Source organism: Sus scrofa, chromosome 5 (assembly GCF_000003025.6).
Source record: "Sus scrofa isolate TJ Tabasco breed Duroc chromosome 5, Sscrofa11.1, whole genome shotgun sequence".
NCBI classification, from domain to species: domain Eukaryota; kingdom Metazoa; phylum Chordata; class Mammalia; order Artiodactyla; family Suidae; genus Sus; species Sus scrofa.
The window spans coordinates 32305208-32329321 of NC_010447.5; the positions used below are offsets into that span (position 1 = coordinate 32305208).

Below are 24114 nucleotides of genomic sequence, written 5' to 3' on the forward strand. Positions count from 1 at the left end.
AACACTGGATTCAAGCCGCAATTGCAACCTACACCACAGCTTGCCGCAACGCCGAATCCTTAATCCACTGAGTGTGGCCAGGGACCAAACCCCCATCCTCATGGAGACTATGTCAGGTCCTTAACCCACTAAGCCACAATGGGCACTCTCAGAATTTTAAATAAAACACTGTTCCCTTTTTAATATAGTAAATTTGCTCTAATAATCCCACAGCAGTTAAAGTCCTGTAAAACCAGGTTATCAGACACACTGTCCTTCAGAATGTGATCATCTGCAGGGTTATTTTCACTAATGTTTCAGGAATTGACGAGACTGAAGCAGTAAGAATTATAGGGATTCTAGGACAGTAATATTTTGATAACTTTTAAACCACTCTGGTAGAGACTGACTGTTTAATAAAATGTACTTTTATTATTTTCTGTAGTAACAATTACTGTTAGACTCAATAAATGACAAAGTTTCTTTAAAAAAACAGTAACTTTATGTCAAGGTAATTTTTTGAAGGATCCTCCTTCCAAATCTTGATGTATTTGTGATTTAGTGACACACAACTCAGGGTATAGTCAGGATACACATCCAGTAATCTTCCATGTAAGTTAAAGTGGTTAAAAATGTTGGCTCCAGAATTAATAGGCCTGGGAGTGAAACTTGTTTCTGCCATGTACTTACCATGCAATCTTGGATAGGCAGTTTAACCTTTCTGTGCCTCTTTTTTCCTATCTATAAAAAGGGGATGCTAATAAAAGCACTCACTTTTTAGGACTGTTGAGAAGATAAGAGTTAATTCAGCTAGGGCACCTGAGAAATGCCTGGCCTGTAACAATAGAGTATAGGATTTTTCTGGATTAACTTTGATTTCCCAAGAGGAATCAAAAGGATTTCAAAATTATAAAATAGGGAATTATCAAATTACCTGCATCTGCTTCATAAAGTTTCATGGAAGAGAAGAGATTCTAGCTTAGAGTGAATTCGTGAGTTTCCATTTCCATTTAATTCCTTAAATTGTTCTACATGAGTCCCTAGAAAGCAGGAATGACCCAATTCATGGGATTGGCAACAGTCCCAAGTTCTGGCCCTCAATTGAGTAGATTCTGCTTCAAACAAGGAAGCTGTGTTCTTGCAGAAAGAAAATACCCTTGCAGTTTTAAGATTAAATACCTCAGAGTCAGTGACTTATTAATTTCTCATTTGGCTAATGAAAAGAAGGACAGGGATAAAGTTTGAAGCTCTTGTCACCTCAAAAGAATACATTTTTATATTTCTTTAGAATTTTCAGATGCCGATTTGAATATACTCTCCTACAATAACCTGTTAGCATGAGGAGTTTTAAGATTAATGCTTACATTCTCTAGGAGAGACTGTTCAACAATAGAATTAAAGTTGTCTCCAGGGAGACTTTTAAAAAAATTTTTTTAATTTTATTTTGCTAAGAACCTTTTCAAAAGATCTACCTTTTTAACTAACTTTAAGTGTACATTGCATTATTGTTAACTATACATACAATGTTTTATAGCAGATCTCTACAGCTTATTTATCTTAATAAACTGAAGCTTCACACCTGTTGATTAATAACTCACTTCCTTCTCCCGTAGCCTCCGGTAACACTCAATTTAATCTTTGATTTTACAATTTGACTATTTTTTATTCTTTTAATAACTGTTTATTTTTATTTATTTATTTTTAATGGCCAGGGATTGAATCCCAGCCACAGCTACAGCAACATCGGGTCCTTTAACCCATTGCACCAGGCCAGAAATCAAACCCGCACCTCTGCAACAACGCCAGCTGCTGCATTCAGATTCTCAACACACTATGCCACACCAGGAATTCCTGAAATTTGACTATTTTAGATACTGAAATAAGTAGAGTCATGCAGTATTTGTCTTTCAGGAGTTTGGCTTATTTCACCTGCAAATGTCCTCAATCTCATTTTTATTCCTTTGCATGTTAAGAATCGATAAACATAGGTTCGGTTTATCCTGCCTTGCTCAGTGGTTAATCTGCGTTGCTAGCTGTGGTGTAGGTTGCAGACGCAGTTGATCTTCGTTGTGGCCTGCGTAGCAGTGCTACAGCTCCGATTCGACTAGGAATCATATGCGGGAGCCAAAAAATAGCAAAAAGACAAAAAAAAAAAAATCCATCATGTTGTCATATCTTACAAAACATCCTTCTTTTTAAAGACTAAATAGTACTCCACCATATGTATATATCATACTTTTTTTCATCCATTTATCAGCTGATGGACATTTAGGTTGTTTCAACAACTTAGTTATTGTGAATAGTGCTGCAACCAACATGGACTGATAGTATCTCCTTGAGATCTTAATTTCAATCATTTGGATAAATGCTCAGAAGTGAAATGCTGGATCATATGGTAGTTCTATTTTTTATTTTTTGAGAAACTTTTATACTTTGTTCCATAGCATCTGCACCATTTTGCTTCCTACCAATGTTGTGAAAGAGTTTCAATTTCTCCACATCCTCCAACACACCTTGTCTTGATTTTTGATAACAGCTATCTTAATAGGTATGAGGTAATACCCATTGTCGTTTTGAGTTGTATTTCTCTGAAGATTAGTGATGTTGAAAATCTTTTCATACACCTATTGGTCATTTGTATGTATCCTTTGAGAAGTGTCTATTCAAGTTCTTAGGCCAGTTTTTACCTGGATTATCAGAGGTTTTTGTTACGAAGTTGTAGGAGTTCCTTATGTATTTTGGAAATTAACCCTTATAAGATACGTGTTTTGAAAATATTTTCTTCCAGGAGTTCCCGCTGTGGCTTGGCAATTATGAACCTGACCAGCATCCATGAGGACATGGGTTCGATCCCTGGCCTTGTTCAGTGGGTTGGGGATCTGGCGTTGCCTTGAGCTGTGGTGTAGGTCACAGATGTGACTTGGATCTGGCGTGGCTGTGGCTGTGGTGTAGACTGGCAGCTGTAGCTCTGATTCAACCCCTAGCCTGGGAACCTTCATGTGCTGTGGGTGTGGCCCTTTTTGAGCCAAAAAAAAAAAAATTTTCTCCCATTATGAAGGTTGCCTTTTCATTCTGTTGATTGTTTACTTTGCTGTGTAGAAGTTTTTTAGTTTGATGTAGTCCCACTTGTTCATGTTTGTTTTTGTTGCCTCTACTTTTGGTGTCAAATTCATGAAGTTATTACTAAGACCAATGACATGAAGGTTCCCCCTTTTCTTCTAGGCATTTTATAGTTTCAGTTCTAATATATACGTTTGTTGCTGTTTGTCTTTTTAGGGCCGCACCCACGGCACATGGAGGTTCCCAGACCAGGGGTCCAATCAGAGCTACAGCTGCCAGCCTACACCAGAGCCACAGCAATGCCAGATCCGAGCCATGTCTGCGACCTACACCACAGCTCATGGCAACACTGTATCCTTAACCCACTGAGCAAGGCCAGGGATCAAACCCTCAACCTCATGGTTCCTAGTCGGATTCATTTCCGCTGTGCCACAACAGGAACTCCATACTTGTTTTTAATCTATTTGAGTTAATTTTTGTACATTGTGTAAGGAAAGGGTCCAATTTTATTTCGCATGGGGATATCCAGTTTTCCTAACATCATTTGTTGAAAAGACTATCCTTTCCCCAAGAAGACACCTTACATATATCTTTAAAGGACACTCCCATGGTAACTAAATAGAGATTTTTGTTCTTGTGTTTTCAGCCTTGAATTTATTTAACAAGTTGTTTCCAGGTAGCTTTATGGTTTGGAATTCTGTCCTCTTTTCACACCTGAAGAAACAGGACTCTTAATTTTAGCAGCATCCCTTTTATAGGCGATTGTTGATTATTGTGTATTGCAGCTTTTAGGCTATAAAAAGAATTTTATTTGCCTGGACTGAATCAGAAATATAGTTGCTAAAATTATGTAGAACTCAATAAAAGAGAGTAGGAGACAGACTTTTAAGAAAGGCACATTAAGACCACGCCCCACTGCCTCTATTCTTCCATGCCTTCAAGTATATAACTGCTCATATGCCATTGGGCTGGAATGGTTCAACTGGAAATAGGAAGATGAAATATTTACACTGGTGCTGAAAAGTAATTTGATATGGAGAGATGATGTGGAAAATGCTGTCCATTACCCGCCCAAGCCACTTCTACTTTTTCTTCTCAGCTTATGGTTTCCTGATTTGTTGAGTAGGGACCTCCACTGGGAATGAACCATGAATGATCTAAACCAGGCATTCTAATCTCATTCTACTAGCATGTAACTGGTTGATGATAGGCATGTGATCTAGTTTAGCTAATGAGATGTGGAGAAGCTGAGAGAGGGTTCCTTTGCCTGACTGAAAAAACAAAGTTCAGGAGTTCCCGCCGTGGCTCAGCAGAAACTAACCTGACTGGCCTCCATGAGGATGCAGGTTCAATCCCTGACCTCTCTCAGTGGGTTAAGGCTTTGGTGCTGCTGAGAGCTGTGGTGTAGGGTTGCAGACATGGCTCGGATCCTCCAGGGTTGAGGCTCTAAAAGAAAAAAAAAATTCTGTGGAAAGGAAAGCTTAGAATTTCTCTTTTTTTTCTGTGTGGAATATGGTTCTGGTTCTTTTTTTTTCTTTTCTTCTTTTTTTTTTTTTTTTTTTGGTCTGTTTAGGGCCATACTCATGGCACATAGAAGTTTGTAGGCCAGGGGTCTAATGAGAGCTGTAACCGCTGGTCTACACCACAGTCACAGCAATGTGGGATCCAAGCCATGTCTGCAACCTACACCACAGCTCACACAACACCAGATCCTTAACCCACTGAGTGAGGCCAGGGATCAAACCTGTATCCTCATGGATACTAGCCAGGTTTGTTTCCACTGAGCCACAATGGGAACTCCTAGCTCTGGTTCTTGAGATGCAGCAAATATGTTGTAATATAGCAAAAAGCCTGAGGATGAAAGCTAAAGATAATGAAACAGAAAGATAGAAGGGACGGGGTTCTTTGATAGGATCTCTGAGCAGCTGGATCCACTCTATCAACTATCTGCCACTGGCATTTTCGTAAGAAACTAGAAAGTACGCCCTATTTTTTTACATTTCTGAAAACAGGTTTGCTCTTCCTTGCAACTGAATATCTGGTATAGCTAGATTCTCCTAAGGTTTGTTGTAAGACTCCATTGCTATGTCATGAGCAATATTGATGTTTCCATTTGGGCTCACTCCAAAGTAGCCTCTGAGACCACAATTAGGATGCAAGTAGTTCATTTGAGGGATGAAGTGAACACCAGTAAAGTTAGGGAAGTGAGACACAGAAGAGAAGGCCACTAGCAAAGAGTGCACCATCAACATAACTACCACTGAGGGGAAACTCTAGAGACCAATAGAAAACACAGCCTCAGGAAGCCATAAGGAAGCTGGATTATTAGCATACCAATTCCTATCATGCATGAGTTGATGACTCCTCCAGTGACCATTAATTCCCTGGCAAATATGCCTACCATATAAGAGGCAAATTGGGCTTTAGCAATCAGAAAAAAAAAAAAAAACCTCAGGAAAAGAAATGCATGATTGGTAGTTGGAAGTATAGCTAGTATGCTCTAAAGATTTGGGTGGGGCATCTGCTTCAAGTAATGAACTGCTATTACAAAGTGTTGAATGAATGGTTATAGTCACTGCATTGGCCTCTAATAAGGGATATTTTCTAAGCACCTAACAGACAAATGAACCTTCCTGCTGACACCAAATCTAGGTCTAGACCTAAACTATTCTTTCTCAGATAAATCCCCATTAATGTACCTCAAATAAAATCATTTATAATTGTCTTCCTGTAACTAAGGCTGATAGTAAAATGGAAAAGACATGTATTCAATATGACTTTTGGTTATGACTTTGATTTACCTTGGCCACGGTGGGGAAGAGGATTGGGATTTGAGTGACAGGTGGGGAATATTCATTCTCCATCTGTATCCACTATCATGTTCTTCCCAGACCCTTCCCAGCTGGCTTCAGGAAGGAACATTCTACTCTGTTTTTAAAGTTTACTCCTTTGTCTTCCAACTCTCTACATTTCCCCAATATACTCAAAAAACTTGATTCTCTGGTGTCATAAATTCTACTTCATGTTAAAAATAAAAACATGATAATACGTTCCCCTTCACTTAATGTTTTATTGGAATGGCATATTTTGGAGAAGTGGCATGATATTATTTAAAAATAGCATTGGACTAGAAATTTTATGACAACTGAATTCTAGTACCAAATTTATCAATGAGTTATCTGAACAACCGTGTGTAATTCACTTACCTTCTCTAATGCTCAGTTTTATGATAAAGAAAATGCAGGTTTGACAAGTCCAACTCTAAGGACCCTTTAAACTCTGAAAGTCTAATTCTTCAGCTGACTTGGAGTCTGGCTGCCTCTATCTATATTGAGTCTATTTTATTGCTTATAATAGAGTATTCCCTCCCAAAAAAGGTTCTCTATAGAAACAGACTGACCAGAGAGTAAAACAGGAAGCTAATCCCAGGGTCTATTTAGAGGAAAGTAAAGAAATTCATTCTTCAAGTTTAACTCCTGCTGCCTGTCATTCCATCACTATGGTTTTGTTTTTTCACATGGCAAAGACTTTGACAAGTTTACTAAGTGTATTGGAGAATTAAGCTTAGTTGATAATGAACAAATACCTTGTCAGCTGACACCATAGCAGAAGACTGTGGGTGCAGGGAGAGTGATGACATGTAAGGGGATGGAGGAGTATGAAGCCCAGAAAGGAAAATCAAGTAATGAGACCAGTGGAGAAAACAGAGGATATGGAAAGACAAACTTTGCTTATTAGTTTATTACTATTTTTCTGCCTGATATACCCTTTATACAATGTCCAACACAGTGTCAAGTTTGGGTGGGTGATTTTGAATGAATACTGACATGACTCTTTTAGGTGATGGTATTTATGAAGGTCAGAATTTAGTTGAGAAGAACTATGAAGTTAAATCAAAACAAAAACATATCAGGGAGTTCCCGTTGTGGCTCAGTGGTTAACGAATCTGACTAAGAACCATGAGGTTGCAGGTTCGATCCCTGGCCTTGTTCAGTGGGTTAAGGTTCCAGCGTTGCCGTGAGCTGTGGTCTAGGTTGCAGATGTGGCTCGGATCCCGCGTTGCTGTGGCTCTGACGTAGGCCAGTGGCTACGGCTTCAATTAGACTCCTAGCCTGGGAACCTCCATATGCTGTAGGAGCGGCCCTAGAAAAGACAAAAAATATATATATTAAAATTTTCCCTCCAAATGCAATCTTACTCTTATACTGAATAGATTCACATCTTTGCTTTAGATCCATCACCAGAAATTAACAGTAAATAAGCAAACTTTAAAAAAACACAACTTTCAGCAAAATTTATACATCAGTTTTAAAGTTATTAGTAAGCTCTGTCCTTTGTTTATATAACTCCTGTCATTTTATATCTAAACTAGCTATATATGCTTCAAAGGAGAGTAGCCTGCTACTTAGAGCTGCCTAGCCATTACCACACAATCAGACTGCCACTCAGCATGTTGTCACTCAGACAGAAAAGATATGCCATCTTATCTCTGCAATTTGTCACCCAAATAGCTCACTGAAGCTCTCTTGCTTCATAGCTAGGGTGGAAGTTAATCTACTCAACAAGTCAGACATAATTTTCCTAAAAAAAGACTCCTTGATTCTCTCCCAAAAGAGACCACAAGCACGTATGCATCAAGCTACTAACTGTGACCTTGATATTTTTCCAGCACCGTCACATCTGCACATGATATAAGGAATTAGCTCAAGAATTGGTGGTAAATCTATGGGCTGCCAGATTCTCCTATCTGCACTGAAAGAAACCATGTCTCTTGGATCCAAGCTCTATTTGTGCAATTGGCATGAATTTTTAGTTGGCTTTCTGTTCCCCAACCACAGCCTGAAATCTTAAAAACATTTGCTCTAGCAGGACAGCAAGCTCTTTAGGAGCAAGACGTTTGTTTGTCTCTCCAGCATCTGGATTCTTTACACTATGGCAAGAAGTAGGTGGAAGACACACAGAGGGAGAGTAGAGCCCAGCCCCGCCCCCCCGCCCCGTTCCCTCCACCACCTAGGAAAGGAAGCCTCTCCTTTAGTACCTAGACAAAGACGGATTTACTATGAGGCTGAAGCTTCCAGAGTTCCTCGCCTCTTATATGTTTGTATTCATTATTTTTAATTTTTTTATTTTTTGTCTTTCTGTCTTTTCTAGGGCCACACCCGTGGCATGTGGAGGTTCCCAGGCTAGGGGTCTAATCAGCTGTAGCCACCGGCCTGTGCCAGAGCCACAGCAACACCAGATCCAAGCCGCGCCTGCGACCTACACCACAGCTCACAGCAACACCGGATCCTTAACCCACTGAGCAAGGCCAGGGATCAAACCTGCAACCGCATGGTTTCTAGTCAGATTCGTTAACTACTGAGCCATGACAGGAACTCCTATTCACTATATTTTTAGTTTTTTTTTTTTCTAAAAAAAATGATATAAACTTCAAGATCCACAAATTCAGCTTCATATTTCTCTTAGGAAATCCTAGCAAACCTGAATGACCTTTGTCACTATCTGATTACTGAATTCTAATTTCTACATTGCTGTATAGAAACAAGAAGTCACAAAGAGCAGCTGAGTTGTATAGTTATCTGGTACACTTTATTAACAGAGGGGACTGATGTGGATAATTGACCACCTAGCAAATGTTTAATATTTAACAAAAGATTTCTTTATGTCTATTCACTTTACTTTGTCTACATGTAGGAGACCTTCAAAGAATAGTACTTGTGAAAGAAACATGTTTTTTTAGAGTATTTTTATCCTATTTTATGTCATTGGAAACTTGAGAACTCAAATTTATAGAGACTGGCAATATTTTTAAAAATATCTCCTAGACGTTTGCAAATAGGATGAGCAGTAATTATAAATTTATCACAAAACAGAGATAGTATATTAATACGCACTTCAAAAGTTACAAAATTGCAGTCTATGTGTTTCACAGACCAACTGTCAAATATGTCCTGATGGGGAAACTATTAGTTAAAAAAAAAAAAAAAAAAAAAAAGACATAATATGCTGACATTAGGCATATTTTATATTGAGCAAGACTGTTTAAAATTCTTCACAAGCATGTTCAGGCTTCATTTTAATTAAATTCCATGCAGAAGTGCTCAGCTTTTGAACCATGTGATAGTCCCAGGACAATAGTAAATTTCAAGGGAAAAACTGAGCTGCTAAAAGTCATTTCTGAAATTGCCCTCTGTTCTTATTATTTCAACATAATGACCTTGCTGTTCAAAAAAAATCCAATATTTCTTTCTCTGATATGTGATTACTGTTTGATATCAAATGACTTTACAATATAATAATAACTAATACTTGCATCACATTGTTATTTAAAATGATTTTCACTACTTTATCTCATTTAAATATCACATCAATCCTATCAGTTTTATTACCCTTCATTTTCAGATAAGAACTTTGAGACTCAGAGTGGTTAACTAATTCTAAATCTTAAATAAATACTTCACAGGACCAGAATTTTAACTATATTCTGAAATTTTTCTATTAAGCTGCAAACTAACCTTTAGTTAAATAACGAGTGATCTTCTAGCATAAACCAAATTTTAAAAGTTTGCTGTCATAAGCACTGTTGACAATTTTTCTGCAATACTTGTGTTACTCTCCTTTCATTACCTCAAAAAGTAAGGCTCAAAGAAATGCTTTCATTCCCTATGTTGACAAATTATACCAAATGAAAAAAGCCAGGGACCATAAAACCAAAATAAATATTAAAAATCATTTTTTGGGGGGAGAGGGCAGGGGAGAAAAAAGTGAGGAGCTATTGTTTAATTGATACAGAGTTTCAGTTTTGCAAGATGAAAAGAATTCTGGAGGTAAGTGGTATTGATGGTTGCACAACAATGTGAACCTAATTAATGCCGCTGAACTGTACGCTCAAAAATTCTTAGAATGGTAAATTTTATCTTATGAGTATTTTAACACAAAAATGGTTTTGAAAAGATGAACAGATGTTCATCCTTTTAAATTTTTTAACTCTAGGGGAAACAGGACTAACCACAAAGAGTCCTGTTCCATAAAGATAGCTGTTTACGTTTGGCTTATATAATTACAATTCATTTTGATTAAAAAAAATATAATGACACGGGAAAATGCTCATTATGTAGCATTAAAGTAGGTGTGGCGAGGAAGCAAGATACAAAATTATGTAGAATAATAACACAGATTTTTTTATTATTCTTAAAAATGGGTACGGGTACTTAACAGAGGTTGTAGGAAAAGGCACCAAAATAATAGTGGTTACTTCTGGACCAAGGGTCGGCAAAAATGTTTTATAAATGGCTGGACAGTAAATATTTTAGGATTGGTGGCCACAAAAGGTCTCAGCTGCATGTTCCTCTGTGTGTCCACAAGGTGAAGGTGTTTACGACCCTTTAAAAATGTAAAAAACCATTCTTAACTCACTCAAGGGCCTACAAAAACAGGCCATGGGCAGGGTTTGACTCTGACTTCTCTTAAATGATGGAAGTATGGGTAACTTTTATTTTCTTCTTCTGTTTTTCTATTTTAAAATATTACACTATGGACACACAGTACATTTCTATAATAGAAAAATAAAAGGTATTATGTTATGATCTTAAAGACCTCCTCATATTCTATTTGCAATTTTTTTTCTCCTGAGCAGCTCATAAAATTAAGAGGGTACATATTACATGCTATTCTTAAGGAAATTGCCCAACGTCTGAGTGCCTCTTTCTGAGAAGGTGGACCATACCAGGGGAGGAGAAAAAACAACATTCAGACAGAATCTCTAGTGCAAAGCCCTTTTTATAATTCTACTTGTTTGCCTCTTGTGATTCTATTAAGAAAGGTGGTTATATTTCACCTTTGAACCTAAGACAAGTGAGGTAAGACGGTTATGATGTAACCAAGAGCCTTCAAGTTCTGCCTGGGAGAAGATCTCCCCCTTTGAAATAACAGCTCCACCATGTCTACAGGGCTGAGCTATGAGTAGTGGGCTAGCTCCTTGATGCCTGCCTCCTTGAGAAAGAAGCCACGACAGGTCAAGAACCCTGGACTACTTTGACAGGCATGAGTTCTTTCACTGGGAGAGGGCTGGAAGCAATGGGCATAATATCTGACTTTAGCTTAGCCTTGCCTTTCATAATAAACAAATGGTCAAGAAAATAAGCCAGAAAAACAAACAAAACTCTTTGTTCTCTGTTTCATGAGGTCATGAAATTTTCCAGTCACTGTGATCAGAATACAGGAAGTCAGTTTTATTTCAGAGAGGGGAATTATCTCTGATGTTGAAAATACCTTGCAGGTCAAAGTTCATAACCTATTAACCCCATGCAGACTATTGCCTTTGGAATGGATAAGCAATGAGATCCTGCTGAGGAGCACTGGGAACTGCATCTAGTCACTTATGATAGGGCATGATAATGTGAGAAAAAAGAATCTATACATGTATGTGTAACTGGGCACCATGCTCTATAGTAGAAAATTGACAGAACACTGTAAACCAGCTATAATGAAAAAATAAAAATCATTATATATATATAAAAGTTCATAACTCTCTGCCCTCAAAGAAGGTATTAGATTATAGGCAACTAAAGCCTTTGTTTTCTCATCTTCTCAAATCTCCTCTCTTAAATTTCTGATTCTCCTCAAAAATTTTCTTGCTTTTATTTTCTATTCTCAATCCTTATTTTCTCCTTTTTAATAATTATCCCAATACAAGTGATCAGAAATTCTTGTATCCTGGAACTGAAATTCTTGTGCTTGCTCATCAAGTTTTACAAAGGGGTATTCTGAACACGTGAGTTCCATGAAAGGAAAATGTGACAGGCGTGGAGTTCTGTATTCGAGACCGCTTGGGAACATGGGTGTGTTTTGTGGCTGCGTGGTGATGCTAAGCAATGGAGTCAGAACCATCCTACATTCCCCTGGAGCTCTTCAAGTTTCAGTTAGAGCTAAGAGTAAGTGAGGGGCCATCTGCCTCAGAAGTGTTGTACTCAGGTTCACAGACTCTTTGTAATATTAATCACAAACAACAGAGACGGTACATATCTAGCACACCAGGTTTGTGGAGTTAGGGTTTGGTAATTATTTAATTCTAATTGTTCAAGGGAGACAGGGAGAACTGCCTGACACAGCTCCTAAGTCACCACCCCTGCAGTGGTCTGAATGTTTGTCCCCCACCCCCACCCCCACCCCAATTAATGGGTTAAGATCCCATTCCCCAATGTGAGGGCATTTGGAGATGAGGCTTTGGGAGGTACTTTATTCATGACAGGGAGCCCTCATGAATGCGGTTAGTGCCTTAAAAGAAGCTCCAGAGAGATCCTCATCCTTTTCCAGCATATGAAACATCCCTCACCTTTTCCCACACAGTGAGAAGACACCATCTACAAATCAGGAAGGGGGCCTTCATCAGAACTCAATCTTGCTGGCCCACCAATGTTGGTCTTCCAGCCCCCAGAACTGTGAAAAAGAATTTCTGTGGTTTGAAGTCACCAGTATGTGGTATTCTTATAGCGGCCCAAATGGACTAAGACAATATCTTTGTGTGCTTTGATTGTATGGGATGTGCCTTGGGAAAAAAGAAAAAAAAAAAAAAAAAAGACTTTTGGAAATGCTACTGCAATCAGAAGCTCTGAAGAGAACTGTATTAATGTGAAATAAATTAAAGTGGCTGCCTACTAGAGATGTTCTGACCTGCCTTCCTTCCTTGTCCATTCCTCTCATTCTATTAAAATCAACTCATGATGCTTTTAAAACAGTCTGTCCCTGGCCTTGTGCTAAGAGAACATTCCCTTTTGTCACTGCTCTAAAAAAGAGCAAGGCTGAATGGAGGCTAACTTCGGCAAATAAATCAGACGTGCAAAGGCTCTAGCAGGCATGGGGGCAGGAAAGCTCCAAAGCACTCCGGGAACTGTCGAAGCACAGTCAAATGGGCTATGCTCATGAGTTTAACAGGCACATGCACAATTTGGAAGTCATTATCTCAAGCACATCTCTGTTGCCATCTCATTAAGTAGAAACCTCCTCTGTATCCCCCTTTTTTTCCACTGTGCTTTAAAGCTCTGAAGGGGAATTCAGTTTTGCCAGAGACAGAGACACCTACAGAATACACAGTGCTTTACTGATCTTCTCTTCAATTACTCTTCCCTGGGCTGGCCTAGTGGGACTGCGTTCTTTGGAGAGGTTCCAGAGGACTCCGAGACTGACCCCATCTACCGGTCATTGTGTCCTTGGTGGTTTGATTATTTCCCTCTGTTTTCCCTTGGCAGCAGACGCTCTCTTAATTGAAGCCACCTGTTTGGTGGCATGTCCTCTATTCCCAGAGAGGAGTGGAAACCCCACGTGCCGCTCCATTGCCAGCTCACTGCTGTCTGCATTTGAATTTGATTGCAGAAGAGGAGCACAGTGTCAGCCTGAATCCAAATTGATCCTGCTAGGGGTCTGGAGAATTTGCAACTGCGTCAAGTGCATATATATTGCTCCATTTTACAAGTGCGTCTTGATTTAAACAAACTGAAGTGTGGAAGAACATAATTAAGGGAACCGAAAAACTGAGTTGATGGTTTAGAAGCATATTTGAGATAAAAGGAAACTTAAAAGCCACTTAATTCAACTTTTTATTCAATGTATGATTCCTTCTTATAAAATCTCCTATAAGAGGCTCTCAAGATAATACTTGGAGTATTCCATGATAAGAAGCATATCTCTCAAGAAGTAGTTCATGCCTTCAGAGAGATACTGAAACTTCTCCCAAATATCCAGCAAAAATCTATCCCCCTACTTATTTTTAGCCCATTTACTTGAATATTCATACTTGTAACTACATAGGAAAATAAATTTTCTACCTCAAACTTCAACTATTAGAAGACAACTGTAATACTTCACGAGTACTCTTTTCTCCAAGCAAAATATCCTCAGCATTTCCAACCTTTCCTTATAATATCATGCTGTCTAGATCTTTCCTCCCTTACTGGTTGTTTTTTCCTCTCTGACAAAATTGCCTCTCCTAAGGTGTAGATCCCAGAATTGAACTGGTGATCTGAATACTGAGTGTAAGGGAAATTATCATATCACTTAACCAGAAATAACACAGAAAATATTTTTAAAATATTAATAGCAAGTTCTTCCCTATAAATAATTACTTAAAATGTCAATGGATTAAACTCCTCAGTAAAAAGACAAGCAGTGGCTGAATGGATTTTTTAAAAACTATATACTATCTATAAGAAACTCATTTTAGATTTAAAAAACACCCATAGGCTGAAAGTGAAAGGATGGAAAAAATATCTCATGCAAATGCAATCCAAAGGAGGAGAGATGGCCATACTTATATTGGGCAAAATTAAGTCAAAAACTATCATGAGACAAAAAAGACATAATGATAAAAGGGTCAATTCACCAGGGAGATACAACAGTTAGAAATATACATACACTCAACATTAGGACATCTAAACATATGAAGAAAATATTGACCAAACTGAAGGGAGAAGTAGACAGCAATACAATAATAGGAGATTTCAATACCCTGCTTTCGATAATGGCTAGAAATCCAAACAGAGGATCAAAAAGTAAATTAGAAAATATCTTAAGGCAAGCGAAAAAACACAACATACTAAAACTTACGGGATTCAGCAAAAGGAGTACTAACAGAGAATTTTATAGTAATAAATACACTAAAAAAAGTACAAAGATCTCAAATAAAAACCGAAATCCACACCTCAAGGAACTAGAAAAAGAACAAAAAAAAACTAAAGTAAGCAGAAGAAAGAAAATAATAGAGTTTAGAGCAGAAACAAATGAAACAGAAAAAACAATGAAACTAACAGTTGTTTCTTTTTAAGTCAACAAAATTGACAACACTTTAGCTAAACTAACTATAAATAAAAGAAAGAAGACTACTCAAATAAACAAAATCAGAAATGAAAAGAGGAGACACTTTGTCTTGAACCAAATGGCTTATGGCCCAAATGTCTCATGGACCTTTTGACAGGAACCAAATGTCTTATGAATGTTTTGAACAGAACCAAATGTCTGCTAATCAAGAATGACACCATCCCTTCTTAAACTCTTCCCAAAAAATTGAAGAGGAGGAAATACTTTCAGTCTCATTTTATGAGGCCAGCATTACTCTGATACTAAAGCCAGGAGATACTACAAAAGAAAACTACAAACCAATGTCCCTGATTAATATAGATGCAGAGTTCCTCAACTAAACACTAGCAAATTGAATTCAACAGCACCGCAAAAGAATCATATACATGACTAAGTGGGATTTATCCCTGGGATGAACAGATGGTTCAACATACAAAAAAAAATAATCAATATGATACACCACAATAACAGAATAAAGCCCCAAAATCACAAGATACCTTTCTTAGATGCAAAGAAAGCACCTGACTAATTCAACATCACTTCATGATAAAAATGCTGAAAAAAACTGTGGGTAGCAGGAAATTACCTCAACATAAAAGTGCTACAAGTAGCCCATAGCCAACATACTCACAGATGAAAAACTGAAAGTTTTTTTCTTAAGAGCAGGAACAAGGCAAGATGCCCACTTCTGCTACTTCTTTCTATTCAACACAGTACTGAAAGGCCTCACAAGGACAATTAGGCAAGAAAAAGAAGTGAAAGGCCTCCAAATGGAAAGAAAGAAGTAAAATTATCTCTGTTCACAGATGACATGATATTATATATAGGAAACTCTAAAGACAGCACACACACACACACACACACACACACACACACAAAACCTATAAAAAGAAATACACAAGTTCAGCCAAAGTTGCAGGATTAAAAAAAAAATCAACATACAAAAATCAGCTGCATTTTTATACACTACTAATGAATAATCCAAAGAAGATATTAAGAAAGCAGTCGAAAAAAGTGAACTCAGTATCTTGAAGAGATATTTGCACTCCCACATTCAATGCACCATTATTCACAATAGCAAATAAGCAGAAACAACCCAAATGTTTACTGACAGATAAATGGGTAAATAAAATGTAGTATATACATACAATGGAATGTTAGCCATAAAGAGGAGGAACTCCTGTCATATGCTACAACATATATGAACCTTGAAGACATTATGCTAAGTGAAAGAAGTCAGTCACAGAAGAACAAATACTGCATGATTCCACTTTTATGAAATACCTAAAGTGATCAAACTTAACTGAAGCGGAAAGTAGAATGGTGACGCCAGGGGCTGGGGGAGAAGGAAATGGGGAATTGTTGTTAAGAGGGTATCAAGTTTTAGTCGTGCAAGATGAAAAAGTCCTAGAGATCTGCTGTATATAACAATACCATACAGTACACTTAAAATTTAAGAAGGTAGAGCCTGTGCTTTGTGTTTTTTTTACCACAATAACAATAATTTTTGAAAGCTTACCTTGCAGACGTTCCATGCATATCAATATCCCCAGCAAAAAGAGAAACCTGAACAGGGAAAAGCAGAAAAACTACGGATCTCCACCATGCCTATGGATGCACCAGACTGTGTAAATAATCGTGCCATTCAGAAGCCCATTCATGGTCTTTAGAGTATCTAAAAGGTTTGCAAAAGTGCTCATAGGTGAAACAGAAGGAAGCATCTACAGCCATCTCAGAAGGAGCCTTCTGCTTCCAAGAATAAAGTCACACATTCACAGGTGCTTCCTGTTTTTTCAAACACCTTCCCCACCTTCTGCATACCAAGCATGCATTCTGCAAAACGTGAGCCCAACAGGAAGCTGCCTACAAATTCAGGTAGCTTTTCTGCATCTAAAAGAGGTCTTAAAGATACTTTCAGAGAAATGCCAGCAAAAGCTATAGTCATTTGGGGAAGAACAAGTCTGGAAGAAAAATACACAGTGGAGTAGGACCAAGAGGGTGAGAACATTTTTATGTGAAAATGATGTCTGCAAGTTGCCTTTTAAACAAATAAATGTGTTTTCTTTAGATTTTCAGCTCCTGTGGGTGAAATTAGGAGAACTAATTGCAAGTGGATAGTGTCTGTCGTTTCTCTAAAGGGAGGGAGGAAGAGGAAAGAGGAAAGCTGAGGTGGAGAGAAGGAAAGAGGCCTGTATGGCCAGAATACCCCAGCTGAGAACTACTAGAAGAATTTTTCTATTTCAGGAAGCTTACAAACCTTTCCCGGGATTTCAGAACAGCCACCTTGAAATGCATGTGTAGAGTGTTGATTAAATCGTGATAGTGTTCACAGCAAGCTTTGCTTGAGCCATTCTGGGGAATGTCTTCTTAAAGTGGTCACAGGTGGACTAGTTGGAATGAGAATGCAGGCTCCATGCTCAGTTTTCAAATGGATTCAGTGAGGAAGTTCAAGGTGATGAGTGCCAGGCCACATCTAGGTGCTGGCTAATCTTGGGTTGTAGGGTGATTTTGTTTTTTATAATTAAAAATGGGGGGAATTGGTAACTTGTGGTAGCAATACTCGTTCAGTTCCCAATATGTGTTTATATTTGCTTTTATTAGGCTCCATTTTCTTCCCATCCACATTGCCGAATTAAGTTAAATTGTATAAATGCTTTTGTTTATTAAATTGACTTCTTGACATTCTCTCTTTCTGAAATGAAATTAAAATCAATAACCACAAAGGTAAGCTTCTTCCAGTTAACTGACTAAAGGGCTAGACGGAGGAATTTTCTTCTGCTGGAATTCAAACCTAAATTGGTCAGAATTGGTCCATATACATCTTAAAGAAGACCACCCTTAGCAGCAGGAGTTATGGGAACAAAACTGTATATAACAAACAAAAACTTTCTTTTTCTTTTATTTGGAAAACTTTATACATCTAAGGGATTGAAAAACAATAGTGATTTTTTTAAACTGTAAAATCTTCCTGCATAAGAAATGCTTTCTCTTTCAGCTGTCTCATGTTGTTTGGTAGAGCACCATGTCATTATGGATGAACATCTATTAAGGATCCCACCATGTAAACGCTATAGATTCAAAAAAGTTCTTGTTCTGAAGAACTTGATGTCCTCTTAGGACATAAAGATAACAAAAGAAAAATCACCAAATAATGACAAAGGCAGGCTGGATTCTAGGCTCGGTTCTGTCACTTACTAAATATCTCTGGGTTTCAATTTCCTCATCGACAAAACGAGGAGGCTGAACTATGTGTTCTCTGAAAGCTTCTAGCTTTAAAATCTATTACTTCTTAAGCACTGGTTTTTAAAAAAAAAAACTGGAATAAAAGAACATAGTAAGAGTCAGATGAGTTGCTATAATGGTTCTGAGAAGGAAGACATTATGTCAGGCTGGAAAAACTGGAAAGCACTGTGGGGCTGAGAGCATGAGCTGTGTGTGGAAAATGTACAAAACCTAAGAAGGCAGAGAGGGGGAGCAGGAGTTCACGGGCTTACTCGGGAGAGCAGGGGATGCTCCAATATGGCTAGATTCACGTGTACCCCTGGAAGCACACCTGAATGATAGAGAAAATCCTCTTTTTGACATCCTGACATGCAAGGATAATAACGGTTGCTTGCAGAAAAGTTTTAATAGCTGAGACAGATGATCCAATAAACATAGCCTCCTTAGAGGATAGCTACCACGATGGGCTGAATTTTAAAGCCAGAGCTCTCTTTTAAAGTTTGGTGTCCCCTTGTAGAACCTCAGAAAATAAGTCTTCCTGAAAGAAAACTACACAAAATCATATGATCATAAGGTCATTGGCTACAGGCAATGGAACAAGTCACCAAGGATAAAATGATACTAGCCTCCAACTAAGAAAGTGTAGCTTCCTACTTTCAAGTAGGTCTGTAGGATGTCTGCTCCTTGCCCTTTGACCCCATTCCATTCTCTCAACTAAACAGTCTCTTGCCTCCAAGACAACTCTCAGGCCCCATGGCAGCTATTTCTAATATTACCTCCATTGGTGCCATCATTTCTGTATCTGTCACCAATAATCCCGTTATTTGTTCTCCCCAATTCTACTCCTGAGCTACAGAGCACTATGTTAGAAAATTAAAAGATACGGAGTGTATCCCCCATAAATTTGTTCTTTTTAACCTCAATTAGACTATCACCGCTATGCAACCATTTTTTAAAAATTCCTCTCTAATCACCTTCCTAAATTTTTACCACCATTAATTTTCTTTATCCTCAAATTCTTAATGCTCTACCTTTTACACTCTGATGACATCCTATATCTGCATTCTTGAGGATTTTGATGTTAACCGATACACATTCCCTCATCTTTCCCTGTCAATTCATCTCAAATTATGTTGTATCTTCATCTGGGTACCTATACAGCTAGCATTTAAAAGGTGTTTATTATGAGCTAGGTCCTTACATATATGTTAATTTTTTCAAAATTATGAAGTAACTACTATTGTCTCTGTTTTATAGATGAATATGACATGTGCCTAAGATCACGCAACCAGTAAAGAACCAAGAAAGGATTTCAATTTAGGTAGTTTCAGCTCAGAGCCTACATTCTTTCCCTGACCCTGAAGGGAAGTAGGGGAATGAGTGTGTATACGTGTGTGTGTGTGTGTGTGTGTGTGTTTGTGTGTAGGCTGGGGAATTTGAATATAGTTTTATATTATATATATATGTATAGTAGTTATATATGATATATACTATATATAGTTACATATTTTATATATATATGTGTGTGTAATATCCAAGATTAATCTGTCCCTTCTACCTCTGACTTCTATTCTATCCTCACTCACCTACTCAAGGAGTTTTATCAGTTAGCTTTCGCTGTGTAACAAACCACGACAAAACTCAGTGTCATAAAACAACAATCATACATCACAGCTCACAAGTCTAAAGGTAAGCTAGATGTTTCTGGTCATATGAGCTAGGCTGGCTAATTTCAGCATACTCACTCACTCATACCTCAGTGACCACTTGGAGGCTTCTCTGGGACTGAATGATTTCTAATGGCCTTACATGTCTGCAAATTGAGCTGATATCAGCTAGGGTAATAAAAGTAGCTAAGCCATGTGTCATTCATCATCCAGAAGTATAGCTTAGTCCCATTCACATGTTAGCAATTGTAGGATCCCCCTCCCAAGGGCCACAAAAGACAGCAAGTCCCTCTGTGCAAGCACTTTACAAGTCTCTGTTTGCATCTCAAGGGTTTTCATCCCATTCATCAAGCAAAGTCATGGTAAGGCCCAGAGTCACCCAAGAGCAAGTCACAACTACAGAAGCCTACAGACTTTTATGCATGAACTATATACCACCCTTTCTCTAATTTAGTCCCTCCCTTTACACTGGATCCTTCCTTTCATCTACCAATTTGGCGAGAAATACCCTGTTCTAGAAAACCCCCCTTCAATCCCATTATCCTCTGGTGTATAATGTAGCCAAGCCCAGATTGCTGGGAATTGACTTCATAACTGAAAAGTTCATGAATTAACTTCCATGTGGAAAACATGATAACCAAAGGATAAGTAAAGTAGTTTTAAAATGTGCAATAATCACAGCAACTATTTAAAAAACAAAACAAAACAAAACCTTAGAAAAACAAAAGCCTTTTTTTTTCCAAGGAGGATTACTGCTCAGAAATACTGGCATATGGTGATAATAAGAAAGCAGACTGACTTTCAGTTGGTTATAATTTTGTTTTTATATGCTCTACTGACAATGTACCCCTTATTACATGGGCAGAGGATAAATGCTGCCATTACCCTGCCCTTGTACACCAGTGCTCCAGAACCTCTCTCTTGAGTCTTAGGATAAAGGACATTTGACCTTGAAGTTTCATTATCATGTATATTCCATCATGTAAGAAAATAAAACAAACAAAGCAGTGCCCTAATTATCCTCTGGCTTTCCCTGAACTCCACTGGAGGGCATGCATACATTTCATTTTATAAGATATTATGTAACTGGCCTGTGCTTCCTTAGGAGTATGTGAGAGTTTCCACTGATCCACATCCTTGGCTATACTCACTATTTTAAACCTTTTCAACTGGAAAGCTATAAAATAGTATTTAATATTTTAATTTGCATTTCCATGCTATAAAGACTTGTATGCTCCATTTTACAGAATACTAAAGTGAAGTCTTTCTTTTATTTCTCTTGCTTCATACTCCCCATCTAATTGCTTTTAGGACTAATATAATTCCTTTTAGTTCCTGATATTTTGGCTGACAAATTAGTCACCATTTTTCTCTAAGTAAATATATCTCAAAGCAAGTGTTTGCTTCTTATAGTAACAGAGAAAAGGTAAATGATTTGCATAAGTAGAGGTAATCTCACTATGGCAATTTTAAGGCTCAGAAAATATCTCTTAGTTTTTTCTCCAATGCTCTTTCTCCTTAGTCCTCCCACCCATTGAGAGCCACCATAAACAGCCAAAATACTGCATGTAAGGTTCTATCTGTGAAATCTGCAGCTTGGCTTAAGAAAAGGAACTAGCTAAAAATCTGAAAAAGTTGTCCTCTTGTCACTTTCCTGCCCTTGTACAGTGGTGAGGGGTTTCAGACACAAAAAGGACTCCATCAGACTTGAATCCCTTTGATAAAGCTCACATAAGCAACTAGATTCTGGCTGAGGTCTCTTATTTAAAAAGAATTTAGGAGTTCCCGTCGTGGCGCAGTGGTTAACGAATCCGACTAGGAACCATGAGGTTGCGGGTTCGGTCCCTGCCCCTTGCTCAGTGGGTTAACGATCCGGCGTTGCCGTGAGCTGTGGTGTAGGTTGCAGACGCGGCTCGGATCCCGCGTTGCTGTGGCTCTGGCGTAGGCCGGTGGCTACAGCTCCGATTCGACCCCTAGCCTGGGAACCTCCATATGCCGCGGGAGCGGCCCAAGAAATAGCAACAACAACAACAACAAAAAGACAAAAGACAAAAAAAAAAAAAAAAAGAATTTATTTTTCCTTATTTTTTAATTCCTTATTTTTTAATTCCAGGATTTTATTGGGCAGACGAACGTTTCTTTATTCCTTTAGAAAATCTCCCGGTTTTTATGCAGTTCATAATGTACTTTCCTCTCTTATTCAGATAGGATTTGTAAGCGCAATCTGGTGTTCATCTCAGTAACGAATCACAATATGCAACAATGTCAGATCATTAAATGGAACATTGTGTAGTTCTACAATAGACATTATAAAGCATTTGTAAAAGGTCATTGAAGAATCTTGAGTGATATGAAAAATATTCATGAGATAATGTTCAGTCAGTGGAAATAAACTATAGGTCGATATACACATATCAATAGCAGTTACGGCTTCATTATGAAATCTATTTATCCAACTAACTACCAAGACAAAGAAAATATACCAAAATATTAACAGTGAGTATCTTGAGTAAAGAGATTGTGAATTATTAAACACTTAAAATACAGTTCTACTTTTTAATAATTCTATCATGAAAATATAATTTCTGTAATCCAATATGATTAGAACAAAAAGCACTTACTGGTTAAAAAAAAAAAGATAATACGACAAAGGTTCTAGGAAGATTTTGATCTTATTATAGAAGCTTTGATGAAGAAATTTAATATACACAATTTTCCTTTTTGCTTTCTTGAGTTTAACTTGGTTTGAGAGAATAACAATAGAATTGTAACTTTCCAGATATACCTTGTAAACATTCATTCTGTAAATTCAGACATGTATAAGAAAGTCTGGTACCATGCTGAAGTCTATTTGCATGAAGGGTAGAGGGTCTTGGTAATGGAATTATTTTGGAGGAGGGTTGATGATTGGGGGTCTTCCCCAAACCCCATCCATTGTGGCATGGTGGAATATTTTAATCCCATTGGGAAACATTTCAGCTAGGGAAGGCATTCATTGTTACAGGAGAGTTGCAGTACACAGCTGTGTTAAGGGTGACCCTGAGGCTAAAGAAGAACTCAGTTACACCTTCACACAGTGACAACAATCTTCCTACCCCTCCCTCAGAGAAGAGTCATGGCTCTCAAGAGAGGAAGCTATGAAAGGGAATGCTTTAAATGAATTCTGAATCAGCCAGTGTTGCTACAAAGCAAATAGATTGAAAGGTACCCAGTTTCATTAATGTCCATCAAAGCATCATTATATCCATCTGGAAGCCAAACACAAAAAGAGGGACAGTACATGGGTGATGTCATGGGGATCTCTTCCATCATAAATTCATTTTGTGAATCAAAAATTTTGAGATTTTTTTTTAAATGTGCTCTGTCCAAACTTGTTAAAACCCCTAGGTACAATTTCCTAAGACCAAGAGGAGAATTTAAATAAATTTTCAAAGCAATTGTACACATATTTATGAAGTGATCACGCAATGTGTGTAACATGATGCTAGATATCACGGAGGCTAAAGAGGTAAGACACTCCCTGTGAAGAAAGATCTTAGGATCATATTTGGGAGGCAAAACAGACATACATATAGCACATAAACAACACCACATATTCCACGAGCTGCAGTAGGGTTAAAATATAGATGAAAGAAGTGGTCTATGGCAATTTTAAGAATAGGGACTTTGTATTCAGCTCCCCTTAAAGTCAATCTCAGTTCCTTTTATTACTATGTGTATCTAAGGTACTCTGGACAAGTCACATAACTTCTGTATGCCTCAGTTTCTCCATCTGTAGAATGGTGAAATTAAACCTGCTTTATAAACAATCTGAATGTAATATGTTTAGGACAGTGCCTCACATCCAGAGGGAGCTCAACAAACAATCTTCCTATCACTGCAAATGCCAAGAAAAATACTTCAGAAAATACATCTGATACTTGTAAAATAATGACTGCCAGAGTGGGATGAAGGCTTTTGACAGAAAGTGATGCCTTTTAGAAATGGCAGTCAAATTTCAAAGAACATTTTTCAGGTTTGCATTTTATAAAAGGTTGGGAATTATTCATCCCAATGACAACTACAAATCACTCCCATATGGAGAAGAAAGTGGTAAGAAAAAAAAATGTTAGCTGATTATTTTCTCAAAAAAAACTTAGATAACTGATTTGAGGTTTCTCTTCAAAATGTGAAAAGTTCATGACAGCCCACATTCATGATGCTGACAATCCCAAGAATATAAGCAAATCAGTTCCCATTCAGGGAAGGAGAAAATATTCATAATAGATATAGTATGCAATCAAAAATTTTAAGTAAGAAAACAGTATTTATTCATTCATTCACTCAAAAAACATAT

General features: G+C 37.8%; 1 long non-coding RNA gene across 1 annotated transcript in view; it reads right to left on the reverse strand.

Moving 5' to 3' along the window:
• The window catches only part of LOC102166619, an 87812-nt gene extending 65992 nt beyond the window's left edge, over positions 1-21820 (reverse strand). The window contains exon 1 of the long non-coding RNA XR_002344011.1: positions 16409-21820. This is a non-coding gene — a long non-coding RNA (uncharacterized LOC102166619). The remainder of the gene's footprint in view (positions 1-16408) is intronic.